Raw genomic sequence first — 13,618 nt, forward strand, 5'->3', positions numbered from 1 at the left:
CTGTTGGAAACACATTGGCTTTAACGTGTTCCAGCAGTGCCTGCAATGAGTTTTGGTTTTCCCTTTCCAGGCAGACAGGCACCTCTCAGTGTTCGGTTTTTGTTTCCCACACATCGCATCGTCTGTGTTAGTACTCACTTCACACATGAGGTATCTTTACTAAAGAGAGACCTTCCTATCCTCTCACACTCGCTGTGAGCCAGGAGAGGAAAACCAGGGTGCCAGGGACATGGGGTCACAGGAGACCTAAGAAGTGTAAAGTGAAGCCTTGGCATCTGTCTGAAGCTACACGGATGGTGGTCCCTTGCTTTTATCCTCAGAGCCCATCTCTTCTGGCTGCTCCGTATGTTATGAACAGGAGCACGGCCTTACGTTGATACCTTCACTTAGGACAGGTCTCCCTTCAGGAGTTGGGGGCCAGGTAGTCACAAGTTTTTAGTCTCTTCAGCCTTCTTCCCTATCCAGCCAGCTTTTAAAGATAGGCCGTTACTCTAATTCCAAAGAAATTCACCTGCGTGTTTTTAGAAGAAAAACCAAGCAGCTTCATTTCCTCTTGGGGTTTGAATCTGTTAGCTTCTATATTTAATTGCCCTATTTGTGCTATTCATTTTAATAGGTCCCGGCAATCAGATGGCTGAAACATGTTTCCAGTCACAACCTCTATAAAACTTACAGAATATTTTAGGCAGCTCTTGGAAAAAAAACCCGGCAAGTCTGTCTGAGACCCGTTTTCTAATTCGTTTAACCTTTTTGTACTACCAGCCATTTCTTCCACTGAAAATGTCCTGGCTGGGGTGATAACATTTCAGGGGCTTTGTCCACTGAGCTGTAATTCTATGTATGGGCAGAAAGAATTAACCTTCAGAGTTCTCCGATCACCTGTGGCTAGTGAACTCAGTAGGGGACGTGGTGCTAGTGAGACGAAAGTTGCAGATTTCATTCCCTTTCACGCCGTCAGCCTTGCTGAGGTCCATGACCGCGCCTACGTCCTAGCCCCTGCCTGCTCTCATACAAAATGCATGCTGCTCCTAACAAGGGTACCGCAAGAATGGGAAGCAATTTGTGCCAACGCATCTCCGTTCTCCCGTTTCTGGGAAAACATTGCACAAAGTGTGTTTTAGTGACAGGGAGTCAGCAGCTCTGCGCCGTAAGTCAAGGCCAGTGAGCACACGCGATTCCTTGATCAAAACGATAAATTCAGAGTTCGGTGTTTCAAAATCACCAGAGGGCATACATAAAAAACCACAGATTATTAAAATATACATTCTAGTAAGCAGAGAGTCTAAGAAAGGCGGTTGTACTATCTTCCAAGGCCAATAAATCATACTTGACTAAATGAACATGGGAATGCCGCACAGAGTAAAGCTCTCCTTCTATCTCCCAGTGGATTGAATCTGAAAATGGTCAGTTGTGGGTTCGTGTAGGGGGACAGGGGCTAAGCCTCAATATCCCAGATGGCGGAGGGGGAGGGGAATTTCCGGGGATACTGAGCTTTGCTTGTTCCTCAGTGTATCCTCGTCGCATGCAATGCCTTGCCCCCAGCAGGTGGTTAATAAAGTCCTAACTTAAAGGAAACAATGAAATCACAAAGTCAGTACACCTCGGTTTCTCCAACAAGACTCAAGCATCATTCCTCTGAGTTGACCCTGCTCTAATCTGTCTCACACACGTTGAAAAAAATGTACTTCGATACATCAATTCACTTCTACATTTGCTCAAATATCATACTGACAGATGGAACAAAGCAGAACCAAACAGAACAGCATTTTGAAGAGGGGACTCATAACCTTTCAGACCACTTGACTGAATTTTTGAGAAAAGTATAAAGCAACTTCCACGGCAGCAGATGCACAACTTCTAGAGTTTTTCAAGAGCTCGGCTACCTATGGTCAGACCTCTCCTTTGATGATATGTGGATCAAGTCCCTTAGCCCCTGAATTGCATCTGACAGGTTTCTGTTTTGTTTTGATCACATCCCGATCTCTACGACCTAGACTGATTTGAAAAATTCAGCGTCCTTAGCAGAGTCTGAGTTTGGAGCTTGAACTAAGCAGACCTGCTTTAAAAATTCTCCCAACATTTTATTACCTGTGTGGTACTGGGGTAACGTTGCCCACCTCCGCCTACGTTCTCTAGCCTGTAAGGCAGAGATGTTAACACCTGCAGGGCAGAGCAGCTGTGAAGCTCAGAGCTAATTCTCAGCACAGTATCCGACACACGCTAAGTGCTCAATATATGGCAGCTTTATGATTTTATTCCCTTTGTGTTATCTTTTTACGACTGGCTGCATGATTTGTATTTATAGCCACATTATGGCCCATGATTTGTTCAGCAGAAAGCTCTCCTTCCTAAGAATGTCCTCTGCTGGGAGGGGTTTCAGTGTTGTGATGATGAGACACGCAGCACGTGGGAGACCCTGAGCAAACGGCTGTGGGACACCATGAGCAGGAAGCAGGACTCTGGTTTTCCTCGGCAGGAAGTATTATTAAAATCAGCACAGCGAACGCATGTCGTAAAGAGAAGCATTGATGTCTCTGCCCCATTCAAAGTGCAAGTCCTAGATTTGGCCATGTGAGACTAAAAGGACACTCGATTTTCTTTCTTATTGGAGTATAATTGCTTTACGATGTCGTGTTAGTTTCTGCTGTACAATGGAGTGAATCAGCTATGTGTATACATATATCCTCTTCCTCTTGGACCCCCGTCACACCCTCCCACCCCTCTAGGTTATCACACAGCACCGAGATGAGCTCCCTGTGCTATACAGCAGGTTCCCACTAGCTAGGTATTTTACACCTGGTAGTGTATATATGTCTATACAAGTCCGTTCTCTACGCCTGCGTCTCTATTCCTGCCCTGGAAATAGGTTCATCTGTATCATTTTTCTAGATTCCACATACATGTGTTAATATACGATATTTGTTTTTCTCTTTCTGACTTACTTCACTCTGTATGACAGATCTTCTAGAGTAATGAAAATAAAACAAAAATAAACAAATGGGACCTAATTAAACTTAAAAGTTTTTGCACAGCAAAGGAAACCAAAAATGATAAAAGACAACACTCAGAATGGGAGAAAATATTTGCAAATGAAGCAATGGACAAAGTATTAATCTCCAAAATATACAAACAGCTCATGGAGCTCAATATCAAAAAAAAAAAAAACAAAACAAACAAACAACCCAACCAAAAAATGGGCAGAAGATCAAAATAGACATTTCTCCAAAGAAGACATACAGATGGCCAAGAGGCATATGAAAAAATGCTCAACATCACTAATTATTAGAGAAATGCAAATCAAAACTACAATGACGTATCACCTCACACTGGTCAGGACATTCAATTTTATGCAAAGCAGTAAGTACGTAATTCTTTGTTCTATATCTGGTTGGCTTCCACTTGACAAATTTCTCAAGGACTATATACAATTTTCTATAAGTATATTGAAGCACATCTTAGCATGCACTTTTGCTGAATTCCTTATTGAAAGAGAGTTGTAGATTAGGCTCATGATCGGAGATATCTAAGCCACAAGAAACGTGTTCTCCTCCTCCTAACCCAGCAGCAAATGCCTGGGCACCGAGAGGCAGAGACAGGCCCCAAGGAACTGAGTTAAGAAGGAGAACTGAAAGCTTTCAGGAATGGTGGTGGTCTCGACATGAAATATAGAGGGATCATAAGAGAGGCTTAAAGGCTAAGCAAGGAAGCAGGGACACACCATTAGGATTAAAATGGCACAGCCCAGGACAGTCATGCATCCCCAATCCAGAGAGCAGTCAACGGCTGCAGGTCAAGCGTGATCCGGCCCCTTCCTGTCTCTCCACTCTGTCTTGAGCGATCCTGTCCCCCACTCTCTCTACTCCAGGCTCAGCAGACTTCTCCATGCATCCCAAACCTGTTTCTGCCCAGTCTCCAGACCTATATAATGCTGCTCCCTTTCTTCAACCACTTTACTTCCTGTTCTTTACTTGAATAACCCTTTTCTTGTCCTCCACGTCTAGATTTACATGCCATTTCCCCAGAAAGGCTTTCTCCCATCACCACACTGTAAGTATACAAAGTCTGCACAGTCTCTTTATGTTTCTGATTTTGAGTAGTGAAAATTTTTATTTTTCATTTACCAATACTCTCATCATTCATGCTTTGCCAAAAATCCATGGAAAAAAGAAACAGCCCATTCCTGGAAGTAATCACCTAAAAGAATAAGACATGAAGGAAGAGGTTCTATTGACCAGAAGAGACCCTTGTTCTCTGTTCTGAGAGTCAGCTTTCCCCAGTACCTGGGGAATTACTAGTACGATGGTCTCTGACTCTCCCGGCCTCTACGTCCATGCATGACCAACCCAGCAAAACTACTGTGCACTCACCCAAAAGGATGAATAAGTGCACCTTCACCCTAATGTAATGCAGGCAGCAGCCAGCTGTAAGGGAGCCACTCACAGGGCAGCAAACATGCGGAGTTGCAGTTGCACTGTGTAGATTTCTTTTGAAGTGTATCACACTTCGTAATTACAATGTATTTGTATGATGATCAGTTTAGGGCTTCTTCTTCTCTACCAGCTTATAATTTAGTTGGGACTGTTTCCATTTTGTTCACTCCCATGCCCCCAGGGTACAGCACGAGGCATAGGAAAATGTAAATACTCAAATATTTCATGTTGGCTGACTGCATGCCTACTGTGTGGAAGACCATGGGATAAACACTGGGGGAATTAAAAATCACGGATACACGGTCCCCACCTAACGTGTGGCCTCCTTTCAACACCCTCCTCTGCTCTATACCCAGGGTTCTTATAGGTCCAGGGCAGGAGATGGGGTGCTTATTTTTACAGATCAGAAAGCTGGTTCTCCTGATTAAATACGGGATCGAACTCTTCCTATCTGAGTGGCATTTTGAAGTCTCAAGGCCGTCCTGGTCACAGACACCCACTCTTGAGAAACTGCAGGGCCTCGCAAGTAGAGGACACAGTGGAGGATGTTCGGCCCTGGTCCCCTCCCAAGGAAGGGGTCTCCTCTTCCACACACAGCTGGTTCTTTGCCAAACACAGTGGAGCCCCCTATGCACCACCACTGCTGCCCCATCCCTGATGGAGCGAGGGCTACCTTGTTCAGCAGCAGAGGGCATGGGGAGAGAGAGAAAATTACACTCCAGGCAGCAAAGCTGGGGGCTTGGGGAGGAAGAAGCCTGGGGAAGGGAACATCCCAGGGAGACTTTACCAAGAGCCCGAGTGAGACACAGCGAGGACAGAAGTGGGCGTGAGGGTGGAGGTGAGGAAAGACCCAGGGGATGCTTGAGAGGCAGAAAGGCACTCACTCCTTCAGGAATATTGCCTGAACACCTGCTGTGTACTTGGCCCTTTTCTGAGTTCAGTGAACGCAACAGTGAGCGAGACACACGAGGGTTCCTGCCCTCACGGAGCTTGCACTGTGCTGTGTAAAGAAAGGACATTTAGTAATAAGTAATCATTTAAAACAGGACTTAAGGTGATGAATCAAAAATAAAATAGTGTACGGGGCCAGGAGGGACTGGGCAGGGGAGGGCTGTGTGTGCGTGTGTGCCTGTGTGGACATGTGTATGTGGGTGTGTGTATGCGTGTATGTGCGTGGGTATGTGGGTATCTGTGTGTTTGCATGTCTATGTGCTTATGTGTATATACGTGTATGTGTGTTTGTATGTGTGATTGTGCACGTGTGTATACGTATATGTGTATGTGTGTGTATGTGTGTGTGTGTATCTGTGTGGACATGTGGATGTGTTTGTGTGTATGAGTTTATGTGTATATATGTGTGTGTGTGTTTGTATGTGTGCACACGTGTGTGTGTGTGTGTGTGTGTGTGTGCGCGCACAAGGCTGCTTCAGGTGGAAGAGTCTGCAGGAAAGACTTTTCTGAGGAGGTGACATCTAAGCTGAGGACAGAGTGATGAAGGTGGCAGTCATGGGCAGGCCTGAGGAAGAGAGCCCCAGAACAACAGTGGGACGAAGGAACACAAACAGAGAGGAAGTAATGTAGCTGGCATGGCCTTGAGCAGGGAACTAGAGGAGGGGAGGGGGAGAATATTAATACAGGATGAAAAAGAGAGTCAGGGGCTCAGACAGAGAGGGGCCTGGATCCCACCATAGTTATGTGACACGAGTTTCAGGAAAAATAAAAATCTAACGGCTGCTGAGTGGAAAACAGCGTACAGGAGAGTGAGAGTGGAAATGGGGAGGTCAGAAAGGAGGCCGTGTTGTCTGCTGGCTTGATTAGGGAACAAAGTGTCATGGTGACGGAGGGAGAGGGCAGAACCGGGACCAGGCCCTGGTTCCTAGAGGACACACAGCTCCGCTGAACACGCAGAAGACACAGCAGAGCTGCGTGTGCCCGGGGACTGTGGGCTCAGCTCTGTTCTGGCCGAGTGTGAGGCGCCTGGGATAGAGCTGAGAGCAGATGCCCAGCTGCCGCTGTCCCTACAAGCCTGAAGCTCAAAAGGTCAAAACTTGTGAATCCTTAATCCTAGTTGAAACCTGGAGCCTTTAGGGGAAAAACTAAAATGACCAGGAATAAAGCTGAATGGGATGAACTCGAAGTTAAAACAGTGGTGATAAAATAGACAGGAAAAGGACCACGTGAGGTTAGATGAGGGCTTAGGGATAAGGAAGCAGGAAGTGGGGCAGAAGGACTCTGCAGTGGGGAGGTTAAGTCAGATGAGATGGACCAAGTCTGCAGCAAGGTAAAAACCCAAAGAGTTCAAGATACAATGCCTTGGTCTCCTGTATTTTTTTTTAGCCTCCATGCACTTGGATGATGACACCTGCACGTGAGATGTGCAAAACCAGGAACACACCCAGGTTACAGATTAGGGCCTGGATAACTGATGTCCAATCCCTGTGATTGGGCTATGACTCTACTTCTTAGCCTCCCAGTCAAGAAAGTGTAGAGAAATAAAATTGAGTAAGAGGAATATTATTACACAAATAATCTTAGGCTTGTTCTACTGTATTTTTTAAAGCTAAGTAATCCCTAAAGAGTGCTTTGCCTATTTTTTTTAATAGGTGGTCTCTCAACGGATCAGGACAAAAAGTCACATCACTCTGGTTTAATCTTTTATCTAGAATACCTATCCTAGAAGCACATCAACTGGCCGTTGGCAATGAGAAACCCTCAAGGATTCAGGAAGCAGCAGATGATAATTAAGGATGCCCCCTGGAAGGCATCAGGGACCAAGATATACAGAGAACATGATTCAGAGACAAGAAACTGAAGCACTGGAAAACCAGAGGATCAATGGGGGGGACAAAGGGATTGGGGTATCAAGGTCAGAAGGTCAGCCGTGGGGTCACCAGCCTGGAAGGCTGTGGTCAGAGGACTCCTGCCAACAGGGCCGGGCTGTCCCAGACAGCCCAGTGTCACATGCCAGCTCCAGAGGGTGTGAGAGCAGATTATTGAAGCAAATATTCCCTAACGTGCACTAGTTTAGGAGAAAAAAATCCAGAGCCCTTAAGGACACCTTTGTTTTTTCTTCTCGTTTTAGTCCCAGATATCACTGAAGCTCTGACTCATTTTGGAAACAACATGGAACAGGGGTCCAGGAATCTCAGGCTGCCTTTCCCACTAATCTCACTGCTCTGCTGAGATGGAAGATGGTACCACCTGTGGAGTTTTGGAGCTGCTTGGATGGGCAACTTCCTACACGATGCTACGAGTCTTTCCAGGGCAAGTGTAGGATGGAGGGCTCCAGAGAGAGAGCAGAGAGTGGGTCTGCTTTGAGGTGCAAGTGACAACCAGAATGGGGGAGTGGAGAGAAGCAGCATCTATTGTCAGTGCTTAGGGGGGCCAAGCGTGGTGCTGCTTTACAAATGAAGGGTAAAAACGTTAGAGATGCTAATATGATTAGGTATGTTCATCAATTATTCCCAAGAGGGAGCCCTGCCGAGCAGTCAGTCATAAAAAACATCATAACAAGTGGGACAAAATCTTCCTCAAATCCAGACAAGGCACAAGGTGAGAAGTGATCACCGCATTTGGGCAGGCCTGGCGGATATACCGAAGGGCCACCTGGGCAGGAAACACACACACATCACAAGTTCACCCCTGGGATGCTGCGAGCAGAGCCATAGAGGTCCTGTCCCTGGGAAGATGCCTGGCACATACTTTTCTTGGCTAAAGGGAAATTCTCACAGTTCCTTCAAGATCCCCTGTTGTGCACTGAATTGTGTCTGGCCCTGATCCATATGTTGAAGCCCTTAGCCCTCAGTACCTCAGAATGTGATTGTATTTGAAGACAGGGCCTTTGAAGAGGTAATTAAGTTAAAATGAGGCTGGGTCCTAATCCAATTTGACAGGTGTTCCTGTAAGAAGAGGCATTTAGGACACACAAAATCATCAGGGGTGACACACACAGAGAAAAGGGCCATGTGAGGCCACAGGGAGAAGGCAGCTGCCTGCAAACCTGCCCACGCCTTGATCTTGGACCTCCAGCCTCCAGAACTGGGAGACAATACACTTCTGTTGTTTAAACCACCCAGTCTGTGGTATTTATTATGGCAGCCCTGCAAACTGATACATTCCCCATAATTTTTTAAAAGAAAAATTTAATAATAAATGGAATAACAATAGAAGACTACCTGTACACCATGCACATGCAAATCTCAACATTTTCTTGACTCTGATGGAAATAATGAGGGATTCTGAAATGACAAAACTACCTATCAGATGTCTTATCATATTTTTCTTAAGTTCCAGCAAAGTCATTCATGTATATCACATGGCATGTACCAGGTGATAGGCTCCATTCCACAAATACCTAACCTTCTTAGTCGCCCTTCTTTTTTCCCCCATCTTTGTGAATACTCTATTCACCTATGGAGGTCCTCAGTTCCTCTCAGCCTGCAGCCATCTTCCAAATTTTGTTCATGGTAGGATTTATTCACGTTGGTGGGTGAAGCAAGATGTGTTTATTAATATCTCACCCATTTAAGGCAGGTATTTGGCATTGAATTCCTTCTTTCCATCTTATATAATAAGGGCACATTCTCCACACTATCTAGAAAGAGCTTTTAGCTGTACACATTCTCTCTACCACAGAGAAAGAATAGGGAACCGTCTCAGGCTGGAAGCATTGAAATGGCTGCGTTTGTGACTTGGAGTGATTATCAGCTGGGAGTTGCCATCCTGGGCTCCTCTTGGTTCCCACAGATCCAGGCATCCTGGCTATTGATTCAAGCCATCCTCTCATCCACTTGCCGGCTAACATTGAAATGGCTTTGTGATAAAGGCCTTAAGGACTAACACTTCTTTTCTGACTTCCATTCTCCTTGATACATTCCCTGCCCTTCTCCTCTACTAAGAGTGGGGGGAAAAAAAGAGTGGGGAAAAAAGCAGTGACCCATTCTTGCATAGGTAGTGCCATGGAGAATATTTGACCTTCCTTTGTTCCCAGGAGTGATAGCAAAATACACATCTGCACTGGCAGCAGACACCTGTGGTCCAGAGATGCTTCAGGTGTTTGCTCCATCAGAATCTCACCTTCCCGGATCATAAGGGTCGTCGCCATGTTCCTTGAGCTTTTACTGTGTGCCACGTGCTGTGTAAGTTTTACACGGTAACTCAACCCTCACATCAGCACTGTGCATGGGTACCATCATCCAATACAGTGGAAGAGAAATGGCAGCTCAGGGAGGTCCAGTCACCTGCCCAGCATCAGATAGTTAACAAGTAGCAGAGCCCTGACCAGAAGCTCGGGATTCTGACCACGAACAGGCACTCTGAGTCATCACGCTCTATTGCCTTCCTTACCTCTCCGACTTACGTTCCAGGAAATTATTAATCTTCTGCTGCACAATGTTCTTTAAGCAGAGGATCTCAAGTCATAAGGTACTGTCTTGTAGGCTAGAGTTATACTACAATTCCAAACCTAAAGGGCCCGTACTAGATCTTATTTAGTCAAGAGAATTAGTTTCAGCATTACATAATGGCTTTGGATTGTTAGCCATAATTGCTTCCCCATTTATCAGACCACTCTTTTGTACACAAAAAGTAAAAGCATCTCTCACTGAAAGCATCAGAGAAATAATACTCAAGAATCCTCATCTAGTGCTGGATGGGTAGCATGAGAAAGATCCAACATACATGCTTGCCTGTCAAGTGTTTTAGGAAAGAAGATGCTTGGCTTATCCGAAATCACTAACTCTGCTTTCAGTTTAATTTCTTGATCACCTAACTCTGAGAATTTTATTTAGAATGTAGTTTGCCTTTAAGAAAGAAATTGGAAGCTGAGTTTTGAGCTTCCTATTTAATCCTAATCATTGGGAAATGAATTTTCAAGCCTAGAGAACATGTTAAACAAACAAGTGATTTTCAAACATTGGCGACCTGTTTGAGCGCCATGATTGACTTTTTATAACCAGATAGGAATGCGTTGAAAATACAAGAGTGCTTTACCCACAGAAAAGGGAAATATTATTTTGTAAAAGTCTAGTTTTCAATTATATATTGAGGTAAACTGTGTGCCTTACTGTGGGTCATAGTCAAAAACATTAGGAAAACACTGAGTTAGACCAACAAAAGTTTTGTCAGGGAACAAAAGCATGCCTGAGAAGAGACAAATCCTTGCACCCAGGAAGTTTGAGGGCAACTTTAAACGAGGAGCCTCTGTGGATACTCCATGTATGTATTCTTTCCAATTCTTCTTTCTTTACCCCCAAATATAAGTTGTCTCAGGGGCCTGCCTTTCCTTCCATTAAGTGGATCATGCCTCCTTTTCTGATCCACTGTCACTGAAACATGCTTTCTTTTTGCCAACCTCTAGGTCATTGCTGTAGCCTTTTCACCAGTTTCTTTACCCCAGTCTTCCTTTACTCACTAATCGCCCTTATCCACCTTGGCCAGACCATCTTTCCAAAAACAGCACTCACATTTAGTAACTTTGCTCATAGAGAATAACATTCAAACTCTCCTCTAGCCTTGATTCCCGTGCCTTCACGATCGACATTTTCCAATGTGAATCCCATTTTTTTTTACCAACCTTGGTCTTTTGAATGTGCCACACTCATACCATTTCTGTGACTTTGACTGGAGTTTGATTATTGTTTCCGCACCCAGCTTGTTTCTCCAAATTCTATCTCAAGGCCTTAAGGCTCCCATGAATTCTTTTCTTGTTGCTGCAGTTCAGATTCTATGTTTTGAGAGCTCCTGGAAGTGAGACACTGTACTCATATCTCTCTTCCTCATTACTGGTCTAGCCTCATTCATGAGTTAGCTTTTCCTTCAATGACGTTGTAAGCAGCTTGAGAGCAAGGCCCATCTTTTCCTTTTATGTTAAGAGTTACAACGCCAGAGCTAAGGGCATTACAGAGCACCTACTCTCTGCTGGACGACTCACAAATACCATCATGTATGGGTTGTTACGTATTTAACCTGAATTACTTCTAAGCCTCGCAACAAGACTGGAAAATAGTTACCATCGAACTTCATTACTCATGAATTCCGTATCTGCAAATTCAACTCTTTGCTAAAATTTATTTGTAACCCCCAAATCAAAGCTCATAGCTTCAAGGGCACACACGGTGGTGAATTTGAGTCACCCATGCACAAGTGCCCAGCTCATGTCACATGGCCATGCTCTGAGTTTTGGTTTCAGCTCATATCCTGTAAATATGCCCTTTTCATGGCCTATTTAATGCCCAGGTTTCTTTCCATATTTTTTATTGGTAATTTCACTGTTGAGAATGGCCATCAGCATAGTGTGGAGGTCCATCTAGTATTCCTAAACCCAAGAAGGTTGTGTTATGCCTTATAGAGAAAATATGTGTGTTAGATAAGGTTTGTTCAGGCATGAGTTTTATATATTTTTATATATATATATATATATATATACACACACAATGTATATATAATAATAACATATATATTGTTATATGTATAACAATAACAGAAACACACATAAAACAGGTCATGTATTAATTGGTCGATGAAAATTATATGACAGATTCTTGAAGGAACCCATCCTGTAGTTTCCCTATTAGTAAATGATTCAGTATTCTTTCATTTTATAAAATATAACTACCATGACTAAAGAGAATAGACTGTACTACTATTTCTTCTTTAGATATGAAGAAATAAGGTAGAGAAAGATTAAGTAATGTGTCTGAAGACATCAAGATATTTATTGGACAAACTGGAATTTCAATTTGTATGTCTGATTCAACTTTGTCAAGTTCCTGGTGTGGGTGTTGTGAGTTCATCCTCCGCTGATAGAATGAGACTCAGTATGAATTTTCCCAGGGGTGGAAAAAAAGAGAAGCTTTCCTCTCCTTTTCTTCCTTTCTCTTAATTGGATGTTCAGAGTACTTTTCTTAGTTTTTTGTGAAGTAAATTCCTCAAATATTACTACATTACTCATAGTCACTAATTACTTGAACAAATATTTGCATGTCTACTATGCTCCAAGTGCCAAGCTAAGCCCCAGGGACCTAATTGTCTCTCCACAAGCTTAACATTTGCTGCTGAAGGGAGGCCTGAAAACAAATAACTACAATGTCATGTGAGAGACCTGTTCTAGTAGGGATATTTGCAAGGTTTCAAAAAGACCAGACAATTAGGAAAACACTGAATTCTGCCTGAGATATGAAGAGAAGACTTTTGAGTAGGAATGATTTTTGAGCTGGATCCTGAAGAACTTTGGCATCAGATTGGAAATGGGAAGAATAAATTACATAGAGGACCAATATGGGCAGAGGTTTGGACATATGACCAAGCCCCAAGGTTTGGAAAGAATATGCCTGAAGGGAAGGGACTTTTGGAGTAATTTTCTACCAGTTTCCCAAAATAAAACTATTACTATGTTTTATCCTTCCAAGACATAAAAGTACACTTTATTTTTTCCCCAAATTTTAACAGGTTGTAGCTATACTATCTCACTTTCATCAATGTATCAAGTCAATTGTTTACTGAATCCAGCATCACCAGGCATTTTACATAAAATGTCTTGCACATAACTACATTTAAAAGAATGTATTCTCTTTAAATAGTTTTCCTTAATCTCTCTTTGGTCTTTGCTCTTTTCCCAGTTTAAAAAAAAAAGGATAAAAAAAAGGTCAGTGGTATCTATGTAGTTATTAATTTTGTTGTTAATTAACTCAACAAACATTTGTTGAGCAGCTTCTATAGTCAAGACTCCTCTTTGGGGAGAGGATGACTTGGAGCTCGGCTAGTATCCAAAGATGGATCAGGGATATTTCTTCTTTTTCAAAGATTTGCAGATGAGTACTAATAACTCAAGACATAAAGAGACGCAGGAGAAGTGCTGCTGGAACTCAGAGTCCCAGAGTCTGTACCAAGAGACTGATTTAGGAGACGGAGACAGACAAGCCAGTCTGAAGGCATAGAGGAAGCGAAGGCCCAGAGCCAAGAACGCACAGTGCATCCAGGAAGCAGGAAGTAGTTCACTTGGCTCCAAGTCTGTGAAGGGAAAGAGGAGTCCATGTGCATGGCCGGAAAGGCAGGTGACCTACGTACGGCGGGCGTACTAGAAACCAAGACACAGGCTTCGGGTTGTCTTTGAGGAGGCCTTGGTGCCCCGCTGGAGATTTCTGACTGAGGAGTGACAGAATCAGGGCTGTGCTAGGACAGCCAATGGG

The 13,618-nt window shown here is 43.8% G+C and overlaps 1 protein-coding gene across 3 annotated transcripts in view; it reads right to left on the reverse strand.

Moving 5' to 3' along the window:
* ADGRB3 (adhesion G protein-coupled receptor B3) overlaps positions 1-13,618 on the reverse strand; it is a 793,577-nt gene that overhangs the window by 391,492 nt on the left and 388,467 nt on the right. The window lies entirely within an intron of this gene.

The sequence above is a fragment of the Orcinus orca genome, chromosome 12, assembly GCF_937001465.1.
Source record: "Orcinus orca chromosome 12, mOrcOrc1.1, whole genome shotgun sequence".
Taxonomy (NCBI): domain Eukaryota; kingdom Metazoa; phylum Chordata; class Mammalia; order Artiodactyla; family Delphinidae; genus Orcinus; species Orcinus orca.